The 12,539-nt window shown below is 43.3% G+C and overlaps 1 long non-coding RNA gene across 2 annotated transcripts in view; it reads left to right on the top strand.

Moving 5' to 3' along the window:
• Positions 1-11,240, top strand: part of LOC101702839 (uncharacterized) — a 34,212-nt gene extending 22,972 nt beyond the window's left edge. For both annotated transcript variants that reach the window (XR_015449586.1, XR_015449587.1), the window contains one exon: positions 8,903-11,240. This is a non-coding gene — a long non-coding RNA (uncharacterized LOC101702839). The remainder of the gene's footprint in view (positions 1-8,902) is intronic.
• Positions 11,241-12,539: the final 1,299 nt, after the last annotated feature.

The raw sequence follows: 12,539 nt of genomic DNA, 5'->3' as shown, positions 1-12,539 counted from the left end.
GGACAAGACACAGGCCCGTACGGGTCAGCCTGTGGTCACAGGTGTTTACCAGGTGACAGCTATAGCAAAACAAGTTTGTACAGAGCTTACTGTTGTCACTTATGAGAAAGAGAAATGAAAGTACTCATTGTGCTTTGGGACAGTTTTAGATTATAGTGAAGTTGCACGGCTGGAGTAGGGGGGTCCTGTGGGCCCTTCACCACCTCCCTGTCCGTCAGTGCCGTGCTGGCATCCTGGGGTGTTTTCCTAGGCCAGGCAGCTGGCCTGGGCCTTTCCCGGGAGCCGAATTCTGCTTCCTCAGCCTTTTCCCGACCACACCTAGTTTCCCAGGTCCTGTCAGTGGCCGCTGGTTCCCAGTGTTCCCCAGTTTCCCGTGACCTTGATGGTGTGCAGGAGTCCTGGCAGGTGTTCAGTGGGGGTCCCGCGATTTGGGCTGTGGAACATGAGCAGAAGCGTGGGGGCGAGGGCCTTCTCATCATCCCAGAGCAGGGCACGACATCGTGCGGCTCTAGTGATGAGGCGGGACTCCGTCCTGGACGTGCCCACTCGAGTTACTGTTTTCCCCCACCCTGCCATGTTTTTGTGAAATGATGCAATGACCACTGCCTCCCCTTCCTTCCTGGGAATTGAACACAGCTTTGTAAACGCTACACTGCACTCTACCACTGAACTGCATCCTCAGTCATTTAAAAAATTTTTATTCTGAGACAAGGCCTCCTTGCAGTGGCCCAGGCAATCCTCAGATTTGAGATCCTCCTGCCTCTGAAGTAGCTGGGATTACGTATGTGTGCCACCATGTCCAGCACTGGAATGACTTTTTTTAGGGGGGTACCAGGGATTGAATTCGGGACCTTGTGCTTGCGAGGCAGGCGCTGGAACCACTAAGCTAAATCTCCGGCCCCTGCAATGACTTTTAACGTATGAATTTTAAAATACAGGATATGTAGGTTCCCTTCTGTCCACCGGACTTAGTGCTGAGTTCGATGGCAGTTGTCACTTAAGTAATCCTACTGATAAAGTCTTAGGTACTAAGCAAAGGCAGCATCTCTTGAGCTTAAGTTGTTCACAACCAAGCACACAGAGTTGTGTGCAGCTGTGTCTTGCCTGGAATCAATGTGGCACAGCAGAGCCTGGGCCTTGCAGTCAGACCTGGCTTCAAGCCCTTCTCCATTAGGCACTGTGCGCTGTGGAACACACTGCTCACACTTGCTGTTCCTTACAATAGGATTGACATAGCCACTGAGGGTGAGTGAACTGGGGTATCGCAGCTGAACTGAGGAGCTCCCTGTCTGAGTTTTGGGACTAGCACTCACTGTCTAGCACTTCAGTAGGGGAAGCAAATCTAGGCTAGGGAGGATTTACTTAATACTTTTTCCCTGTTGCTGCCTGGACTCCTGCCTTTTCTTATCTTTAAACCAGATACCCTTCACAGCAATCTACACCATATTGCATCTTGGAGTACTGGCCTTCATAATCCCCTAAATGACGCAATGGATCTGTATGGGTTTTGTTATCATCATATGATTTGGAATGGAAAGGAGAGTTGTAAGAGCCAAATGTCTATCCAAGGGTGACAAAGTCACAGAGTCCCTCAAGAAGAAGAGGCAAGAATCTTCCAGGACCAATGTTTCTCATGGAGTGAAGGTTTTTGGAGAAAGCCTACGTGTCCCTTGATCACATTTTCACAGCTGTGGCCTGCAGCATTGGGGCAGGAATGGGCTTGGGAGGGAATAGAATGGGAGAGGAAGGTTTGTTGTCCATGCGATCCTGGTCAGAATGCCCATGGGGTCCTGGTCAGAACGCCCATGGTGTCCTGGTCAGAATGCCCATGGGGTCCTACTCAGAATGCCCACGAGGTCCTGGTCAGAATGCCAGTGTGGTTCTGGTCAGAATGCGCATGGGGTCCTTGTCAGAATGCTCATGTGGTCCTGGTCAGAATGCACATGGAGTCCTGGTCAGAATGTCCATGGGGGCCATTCCACGCTCCTAGGGCACAGAAGGTGAGCCACGTGGGCACCAGAAGCACCCCCCCCCTTGTGCACATGGGGTCCTGGTCAGAATGCACATGGGGTCCTGGTCAGAATGCCCATGGGGTCCTGGTCAGAATGCCAGTGTGGTCCTGGTCAGAATGTCCATGGGGTCCATTCCATGCTCCTAGGGCAGAGAAGGTGAGGCAATCCCAGCATCCAGGAAGAGGCTCCCCCACCGCCATTCCATGCTCCTAGGGCACAGAAGGTGAACCGCGTGGGTGCCAGAAGCACCCCCCCACCCGTGGAAATGAGAAGACACATAAACAAGCCTCAAAAGCAAACTTCCAGATCACTTACAGCAACCCCAAAGGGAAACGAGATGGAACAATCTGATACTCAACTATCTGGACTCCCTGAACTGGCAACAAAAGAGGATCTGGACAAAATGAAATCAGAAATAATTTCTCAGATAACAGCAAAGATTGTGCCCATAGTTCAAGACATGATTAATAAATCTAGAGAGGACACATAAAAAATAGAGGATCTGAGGAGCATGATGGAATCCCAACATAGGAAACAAATGGAATCCATAAAACAGATGCAAACAGATTTCCAGGAGATTAAAAACTCTATCGAAAGTCTGCACAGCAGAATGAACCAATGTGAGGACAGAATTTCAGATATAGAAGATAAGATTGCAATTAGTGACCAGGAAAAGAAAAATTGCTTCAAAATTGTAAGGGACCATGAAAAATCAATCCAGCAGTTACTAGATGATGCGAAGAAGAATAACATAAGACTGATTGGAATCAATGAAGAAAGAGGAGAGAGTGCGGATGACATAAAAAAGCTGTTCACAGAAGTGATGGCAGAAAACTTCCCAAGCAGGGGAAAAGAACTTGACATACAAATAAGTGAGGCGTATAGGACTCCAACTAGCCTTGATCAAAAAAACTCTACAAATAGACATATAATAGTTAGGATTCCAGAAACCCAACAGAAGAACAAAGTTCTACAAGCAGTGAGAGAAAAAAAACAAATCACATACAAAGGAAAGCCCATCAGAATCACAACAGACTTCTCAATGCAAGCCCTTAAGGCAAGAAGAGCTTGGAGTGATGTATTTCAAGCCCTAAAGGAAAACAGCCTCCAACCCGGATTGATGTACCCTGCAAAACTATCTTTCAAAATTGATGGAGAAATAAGATACTTTCATGATAAAGAGCACCTCAGGAACTTCATGAATACCAAACCAGCACTCCAAAAAATTTTAGACAATATCCTAGGAAAAGACAATGAAGATCACAAACCCAGGAAGCCCAGCAGAATGAATCCATTGGGCATGACAAATTAAATGCAAAAGGGGAGAATTCAACAAAACGAAAAAGTCATGACGAGGCTTTTAAAACTTTTAACTTCATCTCCCTAATGAGTATATAATTCAATCTTGTTATTGTTCATGATTAGTATTTTTCTGATTCTAGTGTTGCACACCTTTCCTTGTGCTATACTGGCTATTTATCATCCTCTTGTGTCTACTTTTTAATTGGGTTGTCTATTAATGAGCTGTAAGAGTTCTTTATATATTCTGGTCATAGGTTATATGTATTGTAAATATGGTCTTTTTAAGAACTACTTTTCATTTTAATGATGTCATTTAAAGTTCTAAATTTTGGTGGAATCTCATTTATCAATTTTTTTCTTTTATACATCATGTTTTTTGTATCTTAGGAAGTTCTTACCCTAAATTCATAAACATTTTCCCTTATAATTTCTTCTTAAAGTTTTATACTTTTAGGCTTTCATATTTAGGTTCATAGATCCTTTCAAGTTATTTTTATGTATGGAAATAAAGGGTTGAGGTTAATGTTTTATATACAGATACCAGGTGTTCTAGTGCCATTGGCTGAAAACACTATCTTTTCCTTGGCTCTTGAATTGAGTTTATATACTATAAAATGTTAATGTTAAGTAATCTTTCAAAACTCAGTGGACCATATATGAGTGGTTCTATTTCTAGATTCTCTGTTTTATTCCAATGATCTATATGTCCTTCCTTATACTAACACTGCCTTGATTACTGTAGCTTTAGAAGAAGTCTTAAAATTAGGTACTAAATGTCTTCCAACACTGGTTTTGTTTTTTTTTTAACTTTTCTAGGTCCTTTGTACTCCTACATAACTTCTAAATTTCAATATCCAATTCTTCATTTATAGCAAGTATACATAGACCTGAATTTTTATATATACCTTGTGTTTTCTAATCCTGCTAAATTCAAATACAAGTTCTCAGGGCTCCTAGAGATTTCTTAGTATTTTCTCTGTAGGTGATCATTTCATCTATATATAAAGATTTTGCTCCTACCTTGCCAATCCTATCCTAATTGTGTCATTTTATTTTGGTTTGGGCCTATGTTTCAAAATTTAATGGACAGATGAAGAATAAGCATATCTGCCCTTGTTCCCCACCTTAAGGAGAAAGCATTGTATCTTCTCCATTCATATAATGCATTCTCACTGGAAGTATGGAGTACATGGCTTTAATCTGTTGAGAAGGTTCTATTCTACTTCCAGTCTCCTGATAGCTTTTACCATGAACAGCTGTGGAATTTAGTCCAATACTCTTTCTCCAACTAGTGACAGGATCATATGGCTTTTTCCTTTCCTCTGTTAAAATGATGACTTTTGGGGGTGGATCTTCCAATGCTGAACCAACACTGCCATCCCTATAACAAAACTGCTTTCTACATACTGCCAGATCTGACTTCTCATAGTTTGTTTCGTTAAACAAATTTCTATCTATGTTCATACTTTTATCTTCTATTATCTTTATCCAGTTTTAGGATCAGCACAATGTTGAGTTCCTAAAATGAGGGGAGAAGTGTTCCTTCTTTTTTCTGCTTTAATTGTTTGATATAATTTATCAGTTAAAGTGGATATGAGCCTGCAGTTGTCATATAGGTAGGTTTTCAAGCTAGGAATGTACTTTCTTTAATAGGTGCTATTCAAATTTTATATTTCCTCCAGAGTTAGTCTCATTAATTTGTCTTCTAAGTTACTTCTTAGAAGTTGTCAAATTTATTTCAAAATAGATTTTTGCAATATGCTTTCTATATCCTTTTAAATTCTGTAAAATCTGTGGTAATGTCTCCTAGATCTTGATACTGTAATTTTCAAAAATGTATAATTGATATTGTGTAATAGGATGTAAAGGTCTAAAGGAGTAGGGGAAGTGGGAGGGGTAGGAGAAAGGAAAGAAGGGAAAAGAAAAAATATGAGAAAAGGAAAAAAATGGAAACAAAATCTTTGCAAATAGGGAAGGGTAGAGGGGGTGAAGGGAGGGCAGGGGAATGGGGAAAAAATAAGGACCAAGATACTCATGTAATGGTACAAGATCCAAATGATGAATGTAACTGTGTTTTATACCTAAAATGGGCCAATGAACTTAAAGGAGGGGAGGAAAGAATGTTCATGTGGTCCTGGTTGGAATGCCCATGTGGTCCTAGTCAGAATGCCCATGGGGTCCTGGTGAGGATGCCCATGGGGTCCTGGTCAGAATGCCCATGTGGTCCTGCAAAGACTTCCCATGGCATCCTGCTGAGAATTCCCATGGTGTTCCACTCAGAATGCCCTTGTTGTGGTTGCTGGGCTGTCTGACTGACACCCTGTCAGCAAGCTCTCCCTGGAACAGCCTGCAGCCAATGGGTTTCTGTCTGCCAATGCTCAGGACTCTGAGGTGTACAGCTGTGGAGGAAACAGTCTTGCTGCTGCAGCCATGATCACCTGGCAGGGTTTTCTGGAGGATTAAATGAGCCTCATTATATTTCTGGGAAAAGTGTGGTACCTGTTAAGTGATAAAGTTCTTTTCATTTGTGCTTTTTTGTTTATGGTCTTAAAATAATTTCTTAAAAAAGTAAGAATTTAAGAAATAGTCTTTCACTGCCGTAGCAATTTCAGAAAGTTTATTTTAGTTTTAGGCACAGTTCATAGAATAGATGAACCCATGAACTACAGGCAGTTTAGCAGGAGTTTAAGAAAATAGAACCGTCCCAGAGGTATCTGAAAACTGATTTGTGAAAATCCTTTCCACAGCTACAGCAACTGGATTCTTCAGGTGGGTGGGAAACAAGTCACAAACGAGTAAGATCATTCTTGAAGAAATGATAAAATCCGTAAGGAAAGACATCAAGAGGCCATTCTTCTGAGTGCCATCCAAAAAGAATAAACACTGCAATCTGCCCCAAATCCAAAGTATGGCTTTGGAAAATAAAGATTTATGATCTGGGTATAAACGGTGATGAATCACTTGGCGATCCAGGCTTTCTGGCCAACCTGTCAAAAGTAACGAGCCGTAGTCTGTTCCAGAGTTCATCTGGTTGTAAGCATGCCCTATAAAATGCGGAATACAGTGCAACATAGTCTGTCTTTGCACAAGTCTGCCCCAATTACTGTGCTCCTGTCCCTGTCAGCAGTGGAAATAAATAGGCTGATAATTACAGCCTGAGATGTACTCCTGTAGCCTGCATTTCCTTTAGCTTTGCCAGCCCCTGTGTCTAATGGGGTCACAGTATGAGTCATGACTCGAGTTTTATTGTCTCTCACTGATGCTCCTTGGCCTGTCTTCCCCTCAGTGGCCTCCATTCTGTGCAGAGTCCTCATCATGCATCTCAGCTTCTCCCTGGGGGATGCCTCTCATGCCCTCCAGTAAGCTGGCTCTGTGGGGGAAGTGTCCCCCTGTGGGTTGTGGTGGCTCCCTGGGCACATGCCCTGCATGCTTGGGCTGGCTCTGATCACCTCCCACTGAAGCCATCACATCTCTCTATGGGCAGCGCCCCAACTTGCTACACTGATCTTGGTGACAAAATTGTGAGGTGGCCTATGGCAAAATGGGGGAGAGCCAGCTCCTTGTGTTCCTCTGCTGTGTGTGTGTGTGTGTGTGTGTGTGTGTGCCATCCGTGATGCTTGCACCATGTTCTGTAGGTATTTTAATGGAGCACAGTTCTGCTTCTACAACCTTCTCTCTCTCCTCGACCCAAGGAGGAGTCCATGCCCTTTCCTATCATCCCTGCCTGCGGGGCCTACTCCTTCTCCCCATATACCCATGTCTCCCAGGAAACCATTCCATTCCCAGGTCAAATAGTGCCTGTCTCACGGATTTGCCATATAAGTTCAACAAACATAAATCTCAGAGGAGCTCAAGTGAGACCTTCACTCCCCTTTCCTTTTAATGAAATATTTGCAGTCTTTTTGCAGAGGTTTTCGTGGTTACCCATGAATCCTTTGTTGGAAGGTGGAGAAATGGGCCTGTGGCATCCGAGGCATTTTGGCACTCCTCCTGGGCAGGCCTTCGGGCAAGCCCAACGGTGCCCATGAGGCCGGGTCCCTGCAGTATTGCTAGATCTGGGCAGCACACAGCCGACCTCCACCTCCCTGCTCGGAGTGGTGTCTCCTCCCTGGGAAAAGCCATGTGAACTGCTGTAGACATCACGTCGCTACAAAAAGTTGCTTCAGGAACCATGAGGACAGAATGCCCATTGTGATGTACATTGCTCTTAATTAGCATTATATCTATACACATCTAACTTCAGAGGATAGACTTTGAAAAACATTATCGATTAGGGGAACTGAGGGAGGGGACAGTGATCTAGGAGACTGAAGTTCCCAGAGCCACGCCAGCCACACTATCTTGCTCATAATCTTCAGTAGCCCTCCCTGGACATAAACTTGAAACAGATTGGAGATGGGGAAGACTTTAGCACCAGAAGAAACCAATGCTGTTTCTCCCTCCTACAGCCCAGGCACCAGTCCAGGGTTCCGCATGCACTGTCTCTTCTTCCAGGATGACTTCATGTCCAAGCCACGGATGGCTGTGTACAGTGAATGACACTGCCAGGTTCCAAGACCGAACTCTGCCATGGTGATTGACAGATGGGACGGAAGGCTGCATTTAACCTCCTGGAGGTTATTGTGGAGCCAGCCAGGCCAAGCCAGGACCGAAAAGGAAAAAGTACCACACCAACCATGTTAAAGCAGCTGTAACAAGGGTTCGAAAGAAAAGCTCACAGAATCTCAATATCCCAATGAATATTTTATTTTTTTATTTTTTTGCTACCAGGGATCGAACTCAGGACCTTGAGCTTGCAAGGCAGGCACATTGCCATTGAGTTAAATCCCCGCCCCAATATTTTATTTTTGATGTTCCCTTAAAGTATAAGAAGTAAGTAGAAATAAAAGTCAATGAATGCACTGGCTACTAGACAATCAACCGACTATCTAAACAGAGAGAAGTACTTACCTGTAAGGGGAGGTGCTTAGGTAAAAAGATACAGGTAATATTAAATAATTTATTCAAAGAGATAAAGACAATAAGAGAAAAATCTATAATTTCTTGCCTTCCAACTGAGTTTTCTTTTATATAATATGCAGAGATTAACTCTTTTTATTTTTAAAGGAAAAATATTAGTTTATTGCCTTCTTTAAAAGACTTTTTTCTGATTATAAAGTACTATATACTTAAGATAGAAAATCAGTTAAACAGAAGAAAATAAGATCACTTGGAATTTTATCACTACCTATAGCTATATTTTATTTTTCTAGTGTCTTTTCTGTGCATATACTTTAAGAATCACGTCATTGTATTCTCTGACCATGTTTATTTCTGTTATTTTCACTTATTGTTATTTCCTCATTGTCATTGAATATTATTTGAAGGCATCATTTAAAATGACTGTGTAATACAGTGTCACACCAGTAGACATTCTCCTTTGCTGAATAGTTGATCCCCATTTTAAAAAATCATAAATATTATTACAGTGAGCGAACTTGTATGTTTCTCTTTGAGTTTCAAATAAACTTCCTAGGGAAGAGTCCTAGAAAAAAGGAAGATAGCCTGCTGCTAGCTTGAAAGCTGACTTTATATTATATTCTTTCTAGCGTCTTTCCAGTGGTTATCTTCAGTTTTTGACACAACCCTCGACTTCTCAAAGGCCGCTCTGTAGCTGACATCGCGGAGGTCTGTGTGCGTCCTCCAAGATGAACGTGCTGGAAAATAACCCCCACTTCCCACGCCGGTGCCGCTGGAGGTGCGGCTCTGGTGACAGTGGGCGCGTGGGGCCCAGGGGCCGTCAGAAGAGGCACAGCCCCGAAGAGCCTTCTCACCCCTCGGCCCCCGGCGCGCGAGCAGCCCTCGCTGGACGCCCGCAGGTACTGGCGCCGTGCTTTCCCACTTTCTGCCTCCAGATTCAGGGCCCAGTGAGTTGGGTTTCGCAATAGCAGCAGAAAATGGACCAAGGCAGGGATTTTCAGCTTTTGTTGGTTTGTTTGATTTTTTACATAATGCAGTGTTCTTGTAATACTTTCTCAGTGTCACCTGTTTCCAACTCAGAGCCACCATTGTTGAATATTTCAATTCTTTCTATATTTCATATCCCACAAAAGATTCATTTGGGTTTAAGTAGTCAAAAGTTATTTGCCTTTGCCTACATGTCTACTTCTTTCAGTGGTCCTCTTTTCTTCCTACAGCTGTGAACTCTATCTGGGATAATTTTTCTTTTACCCGAGGAAGAATTTTGCCTTGATATTTCGTGCAGTGACAGTCAGATAGTGATTAAACTATCTGAACATACCCTTACCTTGGCTCTTATTGAATGCTTTCATTAGTTAGAGTTGGCAGTTATTTCATTATTTTGTGGTCAATTTCTCTGCTGAGATTCTCAATCTTGTTTATATCTTTACTACAAAGTCTGCCTGGTAAAAACAATAGAAAGTCAGACAAAGTACTACTATCTGGAATATATAAAGAACTTTAAAAAATCAGACTCCCCAAATTTAAAGACCCAATTCAAAAATGGGCATCTGAAATGAACACACATTTCTCAGAAAAAGAAGTAAAAGCAGTAAATAAACATATGAAAAAATGTTCAACATCACCGGTCATTTGAGAGATGCAGATGAAAACAACACTGAGATTCCATCTCACACCAGAAAGAATGGCTGCTATCAAGAAATCAACCAATAACAAATGCTGGTGGGGGTGTGGGGAGAAAGAGCCCTTCTCCATTGTTGGTGGGAGTGCAGACTGGTGCAACCACTGTGGAAGTCAGTGTGGAGATACCTCAAAGAACTAGGGATAGAGGTCCCATTTGACCCAGCTATTCCCCTGCTGGGTATCTTCCCCAAAGAAATAAAAGAATCATACCACAGTGATATATGTGCACCCATGTTTATAGCGGCACAATTTGTAATAGCTAAGGATTGGAAACAGCCCAAATACCCATCGACTGGAAACTGGATAAAGAAGATGTGGGTTTTATTTTTTTTTATAAAATGGAATACTACTCAGCCATAAAGAACCAGAAACTAGAGACATTTATAGCTAAATGGATGCATACTGAGGCCATCCTCTTAAGTGAAATAAATAGGACACACATGTGTAAATGCTGAATAGTTTCTCTAGTATGAGAAATTGAAAGTGTAAATAAGGATTAAAATGATTAAAACAAATAATTGATAATTTGAAGTAGAAAGAAAAGGTCCAAAGGGGTAGGGGAAGTGGGAGGGGAAGGGGAAAGGAAAGAAGGGAAAGTTAAAATTATGAGAAAAGAAAAAAAATGGAAAGGAAATCTATGTAAATAGGGGAGGGTGGAGGGGGTGAAGGGAGGCAGGGAAAGGGGAAAAAATAAGAACTGAGATGCATTATGTACAGGTACAAGCACCCAATGAGAAATGTAACTGTATTGTACACCTAAAATGTACCAATAAAAGAATTTAAGCAGAAAAACACAATAGCTGGAATCTTGTAGGTCTGTTTCTCTTCACTGTTATTTGTCCTTATTTCCATTCATGTTGCCTTATGTGCTGGGCTATTTTTGACTATGAATTCATAAAATCATTTGTAGAAAAACTGTGAGGCCTAGGATTATCCTATCTTTCTTTGCCAGTAGCCCGCACGGGGCTACTCAGAGGAAAATTTCCTGACACAGAGAGACTGAGCCAGCTCAGCCGACCTGGAGTACTCGGAAGGGTCCTCTACCACCTGCTCCTGGGATGCAGTGCTTTAAAGCCCCGATCCAAAGAAAAAGACACCCACCAGACTCCTCCCTTGCCGAACTCTGGACTCTAAGGCCTTATCTCCGCCCAGAATAGCATTCAGTCTCTCAGCTATGGTCTTAGAAGTCAGCCAGTAGTGAGGGGAAGCCAGAGTCTTCAACACCAGCTGATTTTCCTGGACTGCCGTCCCCTCTGGGCTCTAGCCCATCACTCTCTTGTTAGTTCTCTGATGCCTTCAAGCACGTGCTTTGTATTCTGTTTAAAATTTCCAGGTGTGCTCATGAGAAAGCTGCTCTGAATTACTTCCCCTGCCAGTGGTCTGCCTTAGTACCTTTGAAGACTGGGGTCTCTGGCTATCCTTTGCTGCCCCCTCAAAGGCCTTTCTCTGTTAATCATTTGCTCCTCCCCTCGTACAGCTTTATAATCGCTACTTAAAAGCAGTGCTGTGAACTCTATTTTCTATGCACTACACACGGTACAATCACATGAATTAAGTGCTGCAGCAGCCCTGAGCTGCATCCCGCTCCGCCCATCCCCACTTTGGGCCAGTAACGCAGACAGATGGACGTGGAGCTCTCTGCCAGGGCTTGGAACTGTAGCTGGTGTCGTCGGAGCGGAGGCTCAGACCCCATGCCCCCAGCTGTGGCACTGTTCTGCGCTGTTCCATATTTCTTCCTCTCCTGTCTGCTCCCCATCTGCTTGTAAACACAGAATTGTATTTCTCCTGAGAAAATTATTCTCTTTAGGCTCTACCTTTCTATTTTAATCTTTTCTGATGATAAACTTTTTAAACAATCCATGTTTCTTGTCACTTTGCCATTGGTTTTTGCTAGTTTACCATGTGCCTGGGTGTGGTTTTCTTTGTATGTATCTTGGTTTGATTATTTGAGCTGCTTGAGTTTATTCACTTAGGCCTTTTATCAGCTGTGGAAGTTTCTAAGCCATCTTTGCTTTAAACGTTTACTGTGCCCTACTGTCTGCCCCTCCTCTGGAACGTGAGTTGCACACATCTTAGGCCTGTCTGTGTTGTCCCACGGGTCTCTTAATGCTGCTGTCTTTTTAAAAATTTGCTCTCTGTGCTTCAGTTTGGGTGGTTTCTGTTGACTTGTCTTCAAGTTTACTGACCTCTCCTGTTACTCCCAGCCTTCTGTGAAACCCAGGCAGTTGCTGAGCAGGGTCAGGGTGGGTTGCAGCCGTAGTTGGGGAAGTTCATCTCCTTTTCCAAGCATCTTGAGGACAGTGCATCTGGGTGTATTAGAGGCTTCCCCTCGCTGGAATGCTGAGTCCCAGCACTCGGAAGCTGTGCCAACGTCCATTTGTTTCTTTTGAGTCCCCAGCCTGATACACAGCAGCTGTTGCTGTGCAGTGCACACACACACACCACACATGCACACATGCGTGCACACACACTACACACACGCACGTGCACACACACGCACCCCCCCCCCGCACACACACAAGAGACAATGGTGAGGAGAGAGGGCTTTAGCCCCACACCAGCTCCAGTGCTTTCTCTGCATGT

This window comes from Heterocephalus glaber, unplaced genomic scaffold (assembly GCF_053883595.1).
Source record: "Heterocephalus glaber isolate CG9 unplaced genomic scaffold, H.glaber_assembly_v1.0 deba00000738, whole genome shotgun sequence".
NCBI classification, from domain to species: domain Eukaryota; kingdom Metazoa; phylum Chordata; class Mammalia; order Rodentia; family Bathyergidae; genus Heterocephalus; species Heterocephalus glaber.
This window is presented reverse-complemented; position numbering and strand designations above follow the sequence as displayed.